This window comes from Orcinus orca, chromosome 10 (assembly GCF_937001465.1).
Source record: "Orcinus orca chromosome 10, mOrcOrc1.1, whole genome shotgun sequence".
Classification (NCBI taxonomy): Eukaryota; Metazoa; Chordata; class Mammalia; order Artiodactyla; family Delphinidae; genus Orcinus; species Orcinus orca.
The window spans coordinates 65,688,661-65,702,217 of NC_064568.1; the positions used below are offsets into that span (position 1 = coordinate 65,688,661).

Sequence of the window (13,557 nt, forward strand, 5' to 3'; positions counted from 1 at the left end):
CAAGAGCCACAGAAAATTTACTTCTAGTCTCCAGTCCTTGCTGGTCTTGTGGCTAGGATTCCTGGTTTTCATCCAGGCTACCCAGGTTCAATTCCTGGGCAGGGAACTAAGATCTTGCTTCAAGCCACCACTCACTGCTGCTGCGTCTCCAAGATCATCAGGATAAAGAAGGCAATGGAGGTCAAGAGTGATCACAGAGGTGGATATTAGAAAGTGTTGGGTCTTGGAGACCAAGGAAAGTGTCCCAAGAAAGTGGAAGTTCACTTATCTGGTGCTGGGGAAATCAAGTAAGAGGAGGTCTGGAAATTTATTGTATTTAGTTACATCCAAGTCATTGGGGGATTTAGGAGAGTAAGAGGCAGAAGCCCCACTGGAGTGGGTTGTGAAAAATGAGTGGGAGGTGGGGGATGGGAAAAGCCAATACTAACAATTCTTATTTGGAGGAGGACAATAGGATTATTCTTTATCCCTTTTATTGGTTTTCATTATAATGTTTACTGCAGTTTATTATATATATATATACATATTGTCTTCTCTTCTTTATCTGTGGGTCTCCTTTCTCAAAACTGGAATCATAGGCTTCCCTGGTGGCGCAGTGGTTGAGAGTCCACCTGCCGATGCAGGGGACACGGGTTCGTGCCCCGGTCTGGGAAGATCCCACATGCCGCGGAGCTGGGCCTGTGAGCCATGGCAGCTGAGCCTGCGCATCCGGAGCCTGTGCTCCGCAACGGGAGAAGCCACAACAGTGAGAGGCCCGCATACCGCAAAAAAAAAAAAAACAAAAAGAAACTGGAATCAAACCTCTATGAGGCTGGCAACCAACACTGTCTTGTCCAGTCTGTGCAGTATACTGGACACTTGGAAATATTTTTGAATCAATTGATGAAAAAACCAATGCTAAACAAAAGGTTTACAGAAGTAGTCCATCCCCAAACAAAGATATATCTTGATCCAAGGACAAATTTGTGCTTCATTTCTTTGAACTTGAAAGAAATTTTAAGCTCTTTTGGTTAAATCTTGAGAATTGGACATTCAAGTTCCTCTCACCTCATGCCGCAAACCTCCCTGAAATGGGATAAGAAAGGCACAAAGAGAACAGGGGAAGAGACAATATCAGACAGGAGAAGACAACATCTTAATTGGAAAGCTGGTGGAGCTGAGAGAAGAGTGATTACTGACCTTGTCAATCCGAAAAAGCAAAACCTAAGGGTGAGAGCAGGAGCTGTGGGCAACAAGAAGCAATTCCTGAGGCACAACTTCGGGAAGATGTAGGAATTTCACAGCTCTAGTTTCCCGTGAAAGCAGAGGTGCAAGGAGAGGATGGATTAAAAGTTTTTGAAGAAGCTGAGATACCTGAAGTTAATTCCCCCCACAGTTGGTAACCAGGCAACTCCCAGGCCAGCCCATCATGCTGAGAGAAGACTGGGGAAAGGTCAAACCAGACAGATTCTGGCCTTGGGGACACCAAGCCCAAATGAGCAGAGAGCAGGCTCCATACTGAACACAGGGGCCTTTAGTGAAGACCTATATCCCAAGCAGTGAACCACCAGCCCCCTTTCCCCATTTGGTTCCCAGAAGACTGACAATCCACTCTCACCCCCCAGGAGGCAACTGACTCCCTCAAGAAAAAATACCCACAGGTACTGACGTTTGAATGTGATTCAAAAAATTTGCCATTCTGCGTGCAGGAAAGCGCGGAGTCCTAACCACTGTCCTGCCAGGGAATTTCCATGCTTCAAAAATTTAAGTCTGGATTCCCACTCAATTACCTCAAGGCCACTAGTTCCCACCTAGGTTCCAGAGTGGCCCACCAGCTTGTGGGTGTCTTGCTTTTAAATAGGAGGGCTAAGTTCAGGACTGTATACTGTATTTGAGGGAGACTTTGGACATGAACAAAAAATCAAAATAAAAAGTTAAAAAGAAGCCGGTGGGCGGCGCCGGCGGGAGCTCGCCCGTCGCAAGATGGCGGCGGCCATGTGGGCCGCAGGCCCCGGGCCGGTTCACATCTGGGCGGCCCGCGGTGGCGGCCGGCCCGTGGTCTCTCCCTCCGCCTCTCCCACCTTGCCCGGGATGGATCTGCCCGTGTGCCTGGGCACGGCAGAGCCCAGCAACGTCCAGGTCTTCCTGACCAAGTTGTGGACCTTCGTGAGCAACCAAGACACGGACGTTCTGGAGCCCGAGCAGGAACAGCGTCCACGTGCTCAACCAGAGCCCGTCTGCCAAAGAGGTGCCACCTAAGTCCTCCAAGCACAGCAGCACGGCCAGCTTCGTGGGGCAGCTCAACATGTGTGGCTTCCGGAAGGTGGTCCGCATTGAGCAGGGCAGCCTGGTCAAGCCAGAGGGGGACGACACCAAGTTCCAGCACCTGTGCTTCCTGCGCGGCCAGGAGCAGCCCCTGGTCAAGAGGAAAGTGACCAGCGTGTCCACTCTGTGGAGCGAGGACATAAAGATTCCCCAGGACAGGGTCACCAAGCTGCTGACCGACGTGCAGCAGATGAAGGGGAAGCAGGAGAGCATGGATTCCAAACTGCTGACCGTGAAGCAAGAGAACGAGGCCCTGTGGCGGAAGGTGGGTGGCCTGCAGCAGAAGCACGCCCGGCAGCAGAAAGTCGTCAACAAGCTCATCCAGTTCCTCATCTCGCTGGTGCAGTGGAACTAGATCCGGGGGGTGAAGAGAAAGATCCCCCTGATGCTGTACGACAGCTATTCCATGCCTGGTACTCCCTGGAGCACATCCACGGCCCGGGCCCCTACTCGGCTCCGGCATGGCCTACAGCGGCCGCAGCTTCTGTTCCCCAGATGCTGTTGCCGGCTCGGGACCCTTCGTCTCTGACATCACTGAGCTACCCCAGTAGTCCCTTGGCCTCTCCAGGCAGGAACATAGACGACTAGAGGCCCCTGTCCAGTAGGACCCTGGTTCGAGTCAAGGAGGAGCCCCCCAGCCCACCTCGGAGCCCCCGGGCAGAGGATGCTGGTCCCGGGCACCCGTCCACCATGGTGGATACGCCCCTGTCCCCAACCACCCTCATTGACTCCATCCTGTGGGAGAGCCTGCGCCGGCTGCCTCGGCCACACCCTTCACAGACGCGGGGGCGGAAGGGGGTGACCCCTCTCGCCCCTGCCCGCCTCGGCCCCACACCCCATCCCTCCCAGAAGTGCCTCAGCATAGCCCGCCTGGACAATTTGACTCGCGCTCCACAGATGTCTGGGGTCGCCCGCTTCTTCCCCTGCCCCTCCTCCTCTCTGCGTGTTTGAGTCCAGCCAGGGGACAAGTCCACTTGGACGCCATGGACTCCAACCTGGGCGACCTGCAGACCAAGCCGACTAGCCACGGCTTCAGCGTGGACACCAGTGCCCTGCCGGACCTGTTCGGCCCCTCGGTGACATTGCCCGACAGGAGTCTGCCTGACCTTGACAGCAGCCTGGCCCGCGAGACCCCCAGGCCTCGCGAGGCAGAGAGCAGCAGCCCTGACTTGGGGAAGCAGCTCCTGCTGGACCCGGGCTCCGTGGACGTGCGGGGCAGTGGTCTGCCGGTGCTCTTTTTTTTTTTTTTTTTTTTGTGGTACGCGGGCCTCTCACTGTTGTGGCCTCTCCCGTTGCGGAGCACAGGCTCCGGACGCGCAGGCTCAGCGGCCATGGCTCACGGGCTCAGCTGCTCCGCGGCTCGTGGGATCTTCCCGGACCGGGGCACGAACCCGTGTTCCCTGCATCGGCAGGCGGACTCTCAACCACTGCGCCACCAGGGAAGCCCTGCCGGTGCTCTTAGAGCTGGGGGAGGGCTCCTGCTTCTCACAGGAGGACAACCACGCTGATGACCCCACCATCTCCCTGCTGATGGGCTCTGAGCCCCCCAAAGCAAGGGACCCCACTGTGTCCTAGAGGCCCGGTCTTGGCGTGGCCCCCCAGACCAAGGGTCCGGCCCCGTGTGCCAAGGCTTGCTTGGGGCTTCATAGCCACACTTGGACTGACTAGTACACGGGTGTTCATAGAACTATATTTTGGATTTTTACATGAGAAACCCCCTTTCCCCTTCCATAGAGATATACAGATACATACGAGAACGGACGGGTGGATGGACAGACGGACAAGACAGGCAGAGATCTAAGAACAACGGGCTCTGTCTGTGGCAAAAAACAAACAACAGCAAAATACAGAGCAAACAGAGGCAGAGGGAGGAGGGGAATGTCCCATAAACTATAATAAACTTCCTCACAGATAAGCTAGAGTGTCTCTGAAAGAAGAACAGGATGCTGTGAAACATCAGCAAGGAGGTGCTGTAAGATGATCAACAGTATATGAGAAATAAAACCTTAAGGCCCATTTTAAGATCCAGACTTTTCTTCTTATGAGGGAAAGAAGCTACTGGTATTTAAAAAACAACAGTTGGCATTATTATCCTTAGCTCAACTAACCAAAAATGGTATGTATCTTCTTTTTGTGTCTTGAAAATGAAGGGAGTCTCTAAAGAAAGAAATGTATCTTTCTCTGAGAAATTACTGTTTGTTCTGGTTATTTAGGAATTGTATTGGTTTGACACTGCAATTAATTTACAAAGGAATTCTTCCTATTGAATAGGTAACATACTGCAAAATCCCACAGGGAGAAAGGTGCATCGCTTGTTTTCTCGTGTCCTGCAACCACCCAGTTCACCTCTCAGGAGCCAGACTCTTACTGGTTTCTCCTGCATCCTTCCAGATAGAGGCAATTAATTTACTGTGAAGCCAACTACGCTTCTGCATCAGCGTCCTTTGCTTGCTTAGGCCCCTTCCCAGGCCTTATACCGAATTTTGTATTTGTACTTTTTGTATTCTTTTTCTTAAAAAGGGCCACCAGAATTGTACAAGTTTCAGAGCCCCTCAAACCTGAATCTGCTAGCTTCCAGAGACAGTGTCTTCATATACAAGCATGTATTTGCATATATTCTATAAAAATACGTAAACAGTAGTATATCATATCCATTGTTCCCTGCCTTGCTTTTTTACACTTCATATCTTGAAATCAGTATTTACAAGAGTTGCCTGCTTTTTAACCATTGTGTTACATTCTGTTGTAGGGATAATGGTACTTTTATGTAAACATTCATCTATTGATGAATAATTGAGTTATTTCCACTATTCTACCAATACACACGGTGCTGCAATGAATAACCTTGTATGTAATTCACAGTCAGAGTGACCATACCTGTAGGTGTCTGGGGTAGTCCTCACTTGTAACAGTGCTCCCTTAGATTCTCAAAAATGTCCAGTGTAGATGTATATTCTTTGAAGGAGAATCACTAGATTAAAGAATATGTAAATATTTAACTTCAGTAGATATTATAAAATTGCTGTCTGTAGAGGTTGCACCGGTGTACCCTCCCATCCATGTGTGGACAGTACTAATTTCTTTCCCTGGCCCCTGCCAAATGAGAGTGTTATCAAACTTCTATATCTATATGATAGGCAAGAAATAGTGTGTCATTGTTATTTTAATTTACTTTTAAAAGTTAGTGAAATTAAGTGTATTTCTTTCAGTCAAGTGGTTGAAAATCTATTTGAATTTCCTTTCCTATAAATAATCTATGTCTTTGCTCATTTTCTATTGGTTGTCAATATTTTTCTTATTGATTTGAAAGAGATTTTTATATGTTGGGGAGTGCTGCCTGTTATTTAGAAATAACTTCGGGAAAGTAAAGGCTGGAGGTAAATATACACATACTTTATTTTAATCCATGCTTTTCAAACTGGTTTACACACATCCCAGGAAACACTTGTCAGTGTGGCAGGGAACAGAGTAGATGGTGTTTAATAGCATCAGCTCTGGAGCCAGACTGCCGTGTTCATGTTGCAGTTCTGCCTCTTGCTAACTAAGTAACTTTGGACAAATCTTTTAAATTTCATTGACTCAATTAACTATCCATAAAGTAGATAATAATCTCTACTTCACAAAGTTGGAGTTAAAGAGCCTATGCCAAGAAAAGATAGTTAGCTTGGAAAACCAAAATAAACAGTAATTCTGGTCCTGTTATTTGGCTTTTTAAAAAGAATAATAAGGGGCTTCCCTGGTGGCGCAGTGGTTGAGAATCTGCCTGCTAATGCAGGGGACACAGGTTCGAGTCCTGGTCTGGGAAGATCCCACATGCCACGGAGCAACTAGGCCTGTGAGCCACAACTACTCAGCCTGCGCGTCTGGAGCCTGTGCTCCGCAACGAGAGAGGCCACGACAGTGAGAGGCCTGCGCACCGCGATGAAGAGTGGCCCCCGCTTGCCACAACTAGAGAAAGCCCTTGCACAGAAACAAAGACCCAACACAGCAAAAATAAATAAATTAATTAATTAAAGTACCCTTAATTTAAAAACAAAAATCATAAGGACACACACAAAATTAAGGTAAAGTGATAAGAGTATGCCATGCAAATTTTGAACAAGAATCCAACTGGCACAGCTAAGTTCTTAACAGACTGTATCAGTTAGCTAATTGCTGTTTTTATTTATTTATTTATTTTTGGTTTCAATTAATTAATTCATTCATTCATTTATGGCTTCGTTGGGTCTTCATTGCTGTGGGCTTTCTCTAGTTGTGGCGAGCAGGGGCTACTCTTCGTTGGGGTGCGGGCTTCTCATTGCAGTGACTTCTCTTGTTGCAGATCACGGGATCTAGGCACACAGGCTTCGGTAGTTGTGGCACGTGGATTCAGGAGTTGTGGCACATGGGCTTAGTTCCTCCGTGGCATGTGGGATCTTCCCGGACCAGGGCTTTAACCCATGTCCCCTACATTGGCAGGTGGATTCTTAACCACTGCGCCACAAGGGAAGTCCTAATTGCTGTTTTTTTTTTTTTAAATTATTTATTTATTTATTTATTTATTTATATTTGGCTGTGTTGGGTCTTCGTTGCTGCGCGCGGGCTCTCTCTAGTTGTGGCGAGCGGGAGCCACTCCCCATTGCGGTGCACGGGCCTCTCATTGCGGTGGCCTCCCCTGTTGCGGAGCACGGGCTCTAGGCGTGCGGGCTTCAGTAGTTGTTGTGGCTCACGGGCTCCAGAGCGCAGGCTCAGCAGTTGTGGCACACGGGCTCAGCTGCTCCGCGGCATGTGGGATCCTCCCGGGCCAGGGCTCGAACCCATGTCCCCTGCATTGGCAGGAGGACTCCCAACCACTGTGCCACCAGGGAAGCCCTAATTGCTGTTTTTTAAAAAAGAACAACAGGCCCCAAATGGAGTCATTTATGCTACGCCCCACCGAGACTTAGTACCTAACTTAATTGTACTTTCAACTTCTCCCAGGAGTGGAATTTTAAACCAATTAGTCTGAAAGTACCTGATCAACCCTAGTGAAGTAATCAGCTTGATAAAACCCCCTGCCTTCCCCTAACGCAAGGGGATCTTCCCTGGAAAATTCACTTAACTTCCTTGTCTCATCCTCCTTCTGCTTTTAAAATCTTTCCATCTTGAACATCTCCTCAGAGCACAGTTCTCTTTGTTTTTTGGTGGGTTTTGTTTGTTTGTTTTTAAATAAATTTATTTATTTAATTTATTTATTTTTGGCTGCGTTGGGTCTTCGTTGCTGTGCGTGGGCTTTCTCTAGTTGCGGCGAGCAGGGGCTACTCTTCATTGCGGTGCGCAGGCTTCTCATTGCGGTGGCGACTCTTGCTGCAGAGCACGGGCTCTAGAGCGCAGGCTCAGTAGTTGTGGAGCACGGGCTTAGTTGCTCCGCGGCATGTGGGATCTTCCAGGACCAGGGATCGAACCCGTGTCCCCTGCATTGGCAGGCGGGTTCCTAACCAGTGCACCACCAGGGAAGCCCCAGTTTCTTGATGGTGTTTTTTGGCCCTGCTGCATGGCTTGTGGGATCCTAGTTCCCTGACCAGGGATCGTACCCGGGCCCACATCAGTGAAAGTGCTGAGTCTTAACAACTGGACCACCAGGGAATTCCCTGAGCACACTCCTCTTTATTAGATAGGATGCTGCCCAATTCATGAATCACTGAATAAAGCCAATTAGATCTTCAAATTCTCTCTGTTCAGTTTGTTTTCTAACACTGTGTATCTCACTATCCCAATATTTTGTGTCTTAACCATTTAATTAACTCACGCTTCTGTGGGTTGGCAGCATGGGCTGGGCTCCTGTATGGATTTCTTGTAATCTCAGCAAAGCTCACTCATATGTTTGTGATCAGCAGCTGGTCAGTTGGACAGCTCTGCTTCTGAAGGTTGCCTGGGTGTTGCTGCGGTGATAAGAGGTGCCCGGGCCACAGGTCTTGTCATCCAGAAGACTAGCCTGAGGTTGTTGGCTGGCAGGGTTTCGGGATTGAGAGCAGAAGTGTACAGGGCTTTCTGAGGCCTTGGCTGGCACAAGGTTGCTTCCACCTGGTTTTATTGACCTAAGCCAGTCACAAGGCCAATCCAGATTCCAGCAGTGCGGCAACAAGCTCCACCTTTTGATGGCGTAGCTGCCAAGAGCACATTGCAAAGAGCTCAGATAACAGGAAGTGGGGAGAATTGCAGCCGATTCCACACCTAGATAAATTTGAAGTTTGGGATACAGAGTGCAGGTGAGAGATAGCCAGCAATCATGGGGCTATACAAACCCACAAACGTCCCACAGAGCAAAAGTCAATCTGAACGTCTGTCACAGCCAGAGGAAACCAAAACCACTTCTGATCTGTGCTGGTTAAGTAAAGCATTTCCTCCCCTGCATCTGGCACTGATGGGTATGGTGGGATGCTGCGGGAGTCTGGAAAGAAATTCACCAAGAAGAATCCGGCCACACTGTCTTTGTTCCCCAGCACAACTTTCCAAGTCAAGCCAGTGATGGCTGGCCGAGGGAAGAAACTTAATTTAAAATGAAGTGTGGAGGACTTTTTATAGAGAGATTGAGCAGATTCGCTCTGTGACCTTCCTGAGTATTGTTCAAAGGCAGAGAAAGAACTAGCTCCACAGGGCAGGTTACCAGGGACAATCGGGGAAAAGGATAAAGCTATTATCTGATTATAACCTACAAGCCCACAGACTCAATGTACTGTTACAGAGATTAAAAAAATTATAGATTGTAGTAAGTGATATAAAGGAAATAAACAGCGTGAGAGAGAATTAGAGCTATAGAGAGAGGGGAGGCATTGGGTTTCTTGATAGAGTTGCCTGGAAATGACTCCCTGGGGCGACTTGAAGTCGGAGAATGAACTGTCCCAGTGTTTCAGGCAGAGGGACTGGCTAGTGTCAAGTCGCAAGACAGGGAAGACCTTGGCACGTTCTCGGGCAATGACTTGTTTTTTCTTTTTTAACTACAATTTATGGGATAAAAAACAGTTTATTACTGCAATCCAGAACACATGCATCCAAAACAAAAATTTCATGGAATTCTCCTTCTACATAAAGTGCTAAAATGCACTCTTGTATTTTCTTTTACTTCAGGTTCATTGAGACATAATTTACATACAGTAAAATCCACCCTTGTTAGGTGTACAGTTCCATCTGTTTTGACAAATGTATGCAGTCGCAGACATCACCACAATCAAGATATAGGACATTTCCATCCACCTCAAAATTCCCTCAGGCTCCTTTGTAGTCAGTCGCCTCCCCCGACATGAAGCCACTAGCAAGCACTGATCTGATTTCTGCTCCTACAGATTTTTAAAAATAGTTTTTCTTAGTATCTGTCTCTAGGTTTATTGATTTTAATGATCTTTTCAAATAACCTGGTATCATTAATTTTTCTCTATTTTTCTGTTCTCAATTTCATTGATTTGTGCTCTAATCTTCCTTATTTCTTACTTATTCACTTTTTTTTTTTTTTTTTTTTGTGGTACGCGGGCCTCTCACTGCTGTGGCCCCTTCCGTCGCGGAGCACAGGCTCTGGACGTGCAGGCTCAGCGACCATGGCTCACGGGCCCAGCCGCTCCGCGGCACGTGGGATCCTCCCGGGCTGGGGCATGAACCCGCGCCCCCCGCATCGGCAGGCGGACCCCCAACCACTGTGCCACCAGGGAAGCCCATAGCAACTTTTGTGTTTTTTGTTTTTTGTTTCTTGCGGTACGCGGGCCTCTCACTGTTGTGGCCTCTCCCATTGCGGAGCACAGGCTTCGGACGCGCAGGCTCAGCGACCATGGCTCACGGGCCCAGCCGCTCTGCGGCACGTGGGATCCTCCCGGACCGGGGCACGTACCCTTGTCCCCTGCATCGGCAGGCGGACTCTCAACCACTGCGCCACCAGGGAAGCCCCCTTACTTATTCACTTTGAATTTAATTTGCTCTTCTTTTTTCTGACTTCTTAAGATGGAACATAGATTAATAATTTGAAACTTTTTTTGTTTTCTAGTTTAATGTTTAAATTTCCATTTAGGCACCACTTTGGCTGTGTCCCGCAAATTTTGCTATGTTATTTTTCCATTTTTATTCAATTCAAAATATTTTCTAGTTTCCCTTGTGACTTCCTCTTTGACCCATGGGTAATTTAGAAGTGTGTAGTTTAACCTGCAAATATTTGGGAGATTTTCCAGATATCATTCTAATTTAATTCAGTTGTGGTCAGAGAACATACTTTTTATGATTTCAGTTATTTAAAATTTGTTGAGTCTTGTTTTATGCTCCAGACTATTATCTATCTTGATGAATGCTTGATGTGCCCTTGGAAAGAATGTTGTTCTTCTGTTGTTGGGTGGAATGTTCTATAAATGTCAATTAGGTCAAATCTGTTGATAGTGTGTTCAGATCTTTTTACCTTTGCTGATTTTCTGTCTACTTGTTTCATCAATTACTGAGACAGGAGTATTGAAGCCTCCAGCTATAACTGTGGATTTATCTATTTGACTTTCAGTTCTATAAGTTTTGCTATATGTATTTTGGAGCTGTGTTCAATGCATGAACATTTAGGACTATTATGTCTTCTTCATGAATTTTTGTTTGTTTTTGAGATTTTTTTAAACTTTTTTTAAAATTGGAGTATAATTGCTTTACAATGTTGTGTTAGTTTGTGCTGTACAATGAAGTGAATCAGCTATATGTATACATATATCCCCTCCCGCTTGGACTTGCCTCCCATCCCCCCATCCTGCCCCTCTAGGTTATCCCAGAGCACCGAGCTGAGCTCCCTGTGCTATTCCACAGGTTCCCCCTAGCTATCTATTTTACACATGGTAGTGTATTTGTGTCAAACCTAATTTCCCAATTCATCCCACCCTCCACTTCTGCCCCTGTGTCCATACGTCTGTTCTCTACATCTGCGTCTCTATCCTTGCACTGGAAATAGGTTCATCTGTACTATTTTTCTAGATTCCACATATATGCATTAATATACGATATTTGTTTTTCTCTTTCTGACGTACTTCACTCTGTATGACAGACTCTAGGTCCATCCACATCTCTACAAATTACCCAATTTTGTTACTTTTTATGGCTGCATAATATTCCATTATGTATATGTACATCTTCTTTATCCATTCATCTGTTGATAGACATTTAGGTTGTTTCCATGACCTGGCTATTGTAAATAGTGCTGCAGTGAACATTGGGGTACATGTGTCTTTTTGAATTATGGTTTTCTCAGGGTATATGCCCAGTAGTGGGATTGCTGGGTCATATGGTAGTTCTATTTTTAGTTTCTTAAGGAACCTCCATACTGTTCTCCACAGTGGCTGTATCAATTTTACAGTCCCACCAACAGTGTAAGAGGGTTTCCTTTTCTCTGGGATGCTCGGTACAATTTAAATTTTCTGAGGCTTGATTTGTGACCCAGGATGGATCTATCTTGGAGAATGTTTTGTGTGCACTTGAGAAGAAAGTGTAATCTGCTGCTTTTGGGTGGAATGTCCTATAAATATCAATTAAATCTATCTGGTCTATTGTGTCATTTAAAGCTTGTGTTTCCTTATTTATTTTCTGCCTGGATGATCTGTCCATCGGTGTAAATGGGGTGTTAAATCCCCCACTATTACTGTGTTACTGTCTATTTCCCCTTTTATGGATGTTACCATTTGCCTTATGTACTGAGGTGCTCCTATGTTGGGTGCATAAATATTTATAATTATGATACCTTCTTCTTGGGTTGATCCCTTGGTCATTATGTAGTGTCCTTCCTTATCTCTTGTAACAGTCTTTAAAGTCTACTTTATCTAATATGAGTATTGCTACTCCAGCTTTCTTTTGATTTCCATTTGCATGGAACATCTTTTTCCATCCCCTCATTTTCAGTCTGTATGTGTCGCTAGGTCTGAAGTGGATCTTTTATAGACAGCATATATACGGGTCTTGTTTTTGTATCCATTCAGCCAGCTTTTGTTTGGAGGATTTAATCCATTTACATTCAAGGTAATTATTGATATGTATATTCCTATTACCATTTTCTTAATTGTTTTGGATTTGTTTTTGTGGATCTTTTTCTTCTCTTGTGTTTTCCACCTAGAGAAGTTCCTCTAGCATTTATTGTAAGGCTGGTTTGGTGGTGCTGAATTCTCCTAGCTTTTGCTTGTCTGTAAACCTTTTGATTTCTCTGGTGAATCTGAATGAGATCCTTGCTGGGTAGAGTAATCCTGGTTGTAAGTTTTTCCCTTTCATCATTTTAAATATATCCTGCCACTCCACTCTGCCTACAGAGTTTCTGCTGAAAAATCAGCTGATAACCTTACAGGGATTCCCTTGCATGTTATTTGTTGCTTTTCCCTTGCTGCTTTTGATATTTTTTTCTTTGAATTTAATTTTTGTTAATTTGATTAATATGTGTCTTGGTGTGTTTCTCCTAGGGTTTATCCTATATGGGACTCTAGCTTCCTGGACTTGGGTGGCTATTTCCTTTCCCACATTAGGGGAGTTTTCAACTATAATCTCTTCAGATATTTTTTCAGACACTTTCTCTTTCTCTTCTTCTGGGACCCCTATAATTCAAATGTTTGTGCATTTAATATGTCCCAGAGGTCTCTGAGACTGTCCTCAATTCTTTTTATTCTTTTTTCTTTATTCTGCTCTTCAGCAGTTATTTCCACCATTCTATCTTTGAGGTCTCTTATTTGTTCTTCTTCCTCAGTTACTCTGCTATTGATTCCTTCTAGAGTATTTTTCATTTCAGTTATTGTGTTGTTCATCAGTGTTTGTTCTTTAGTTCTTCTAGGTCTTTGTTAAACATTTCTTGTATTTTCTCAATCCATGCCTCCATTCTATTTCTGAGATTTTGGATCATCTTTACTATCATTACTCAGAATTCTTTTTCGGGTAGGTTGCCTATTTCCTTGTCATTTATTTGGTCTTGTAGGTTTTTACCTTGCTCCTTCATCTGTAACATATTTTTTAGTCGTCTCATTTTTTTTGATGGGTGGGGCTGTATTCCTGTCTTACTGGTTGTTTGGCCTGAGGCATCCAGGACTGGAGTTTGCAGGCAGTTAGGTAGAACCATGTCTTGGTGCCGAGATGAGGACCTCCCGGAGACCTCACTCCAGTTAATATTCCCTGGGGTCTGAGGTTCTTTGTTAGTCCAGCAGTCTGGACTCGGCACTCCCACCACAGGAGCTCAAGCCTGACCTCCCAGCCTGGGAGCCAAGATCCTGCAAGCCATGAGGCACAGCAGAAAAAAAAGGCAGAACAATAGCAAAG

General features: G+C 45.9%; 1 pseudogene; it reads left to right on the forward strand.

Moving 5' to 3' along the window:
* The first annotated feature begins 771 nt into the window (after positions 1-771).
* LOC101283403 (heat shock factor protein 1-like) lies at positions 772-6,806 on the forward strand (annotated as a pseudogene).
* Positions 6,807-13,557: the final 6,751 nt, after the last annotated feature.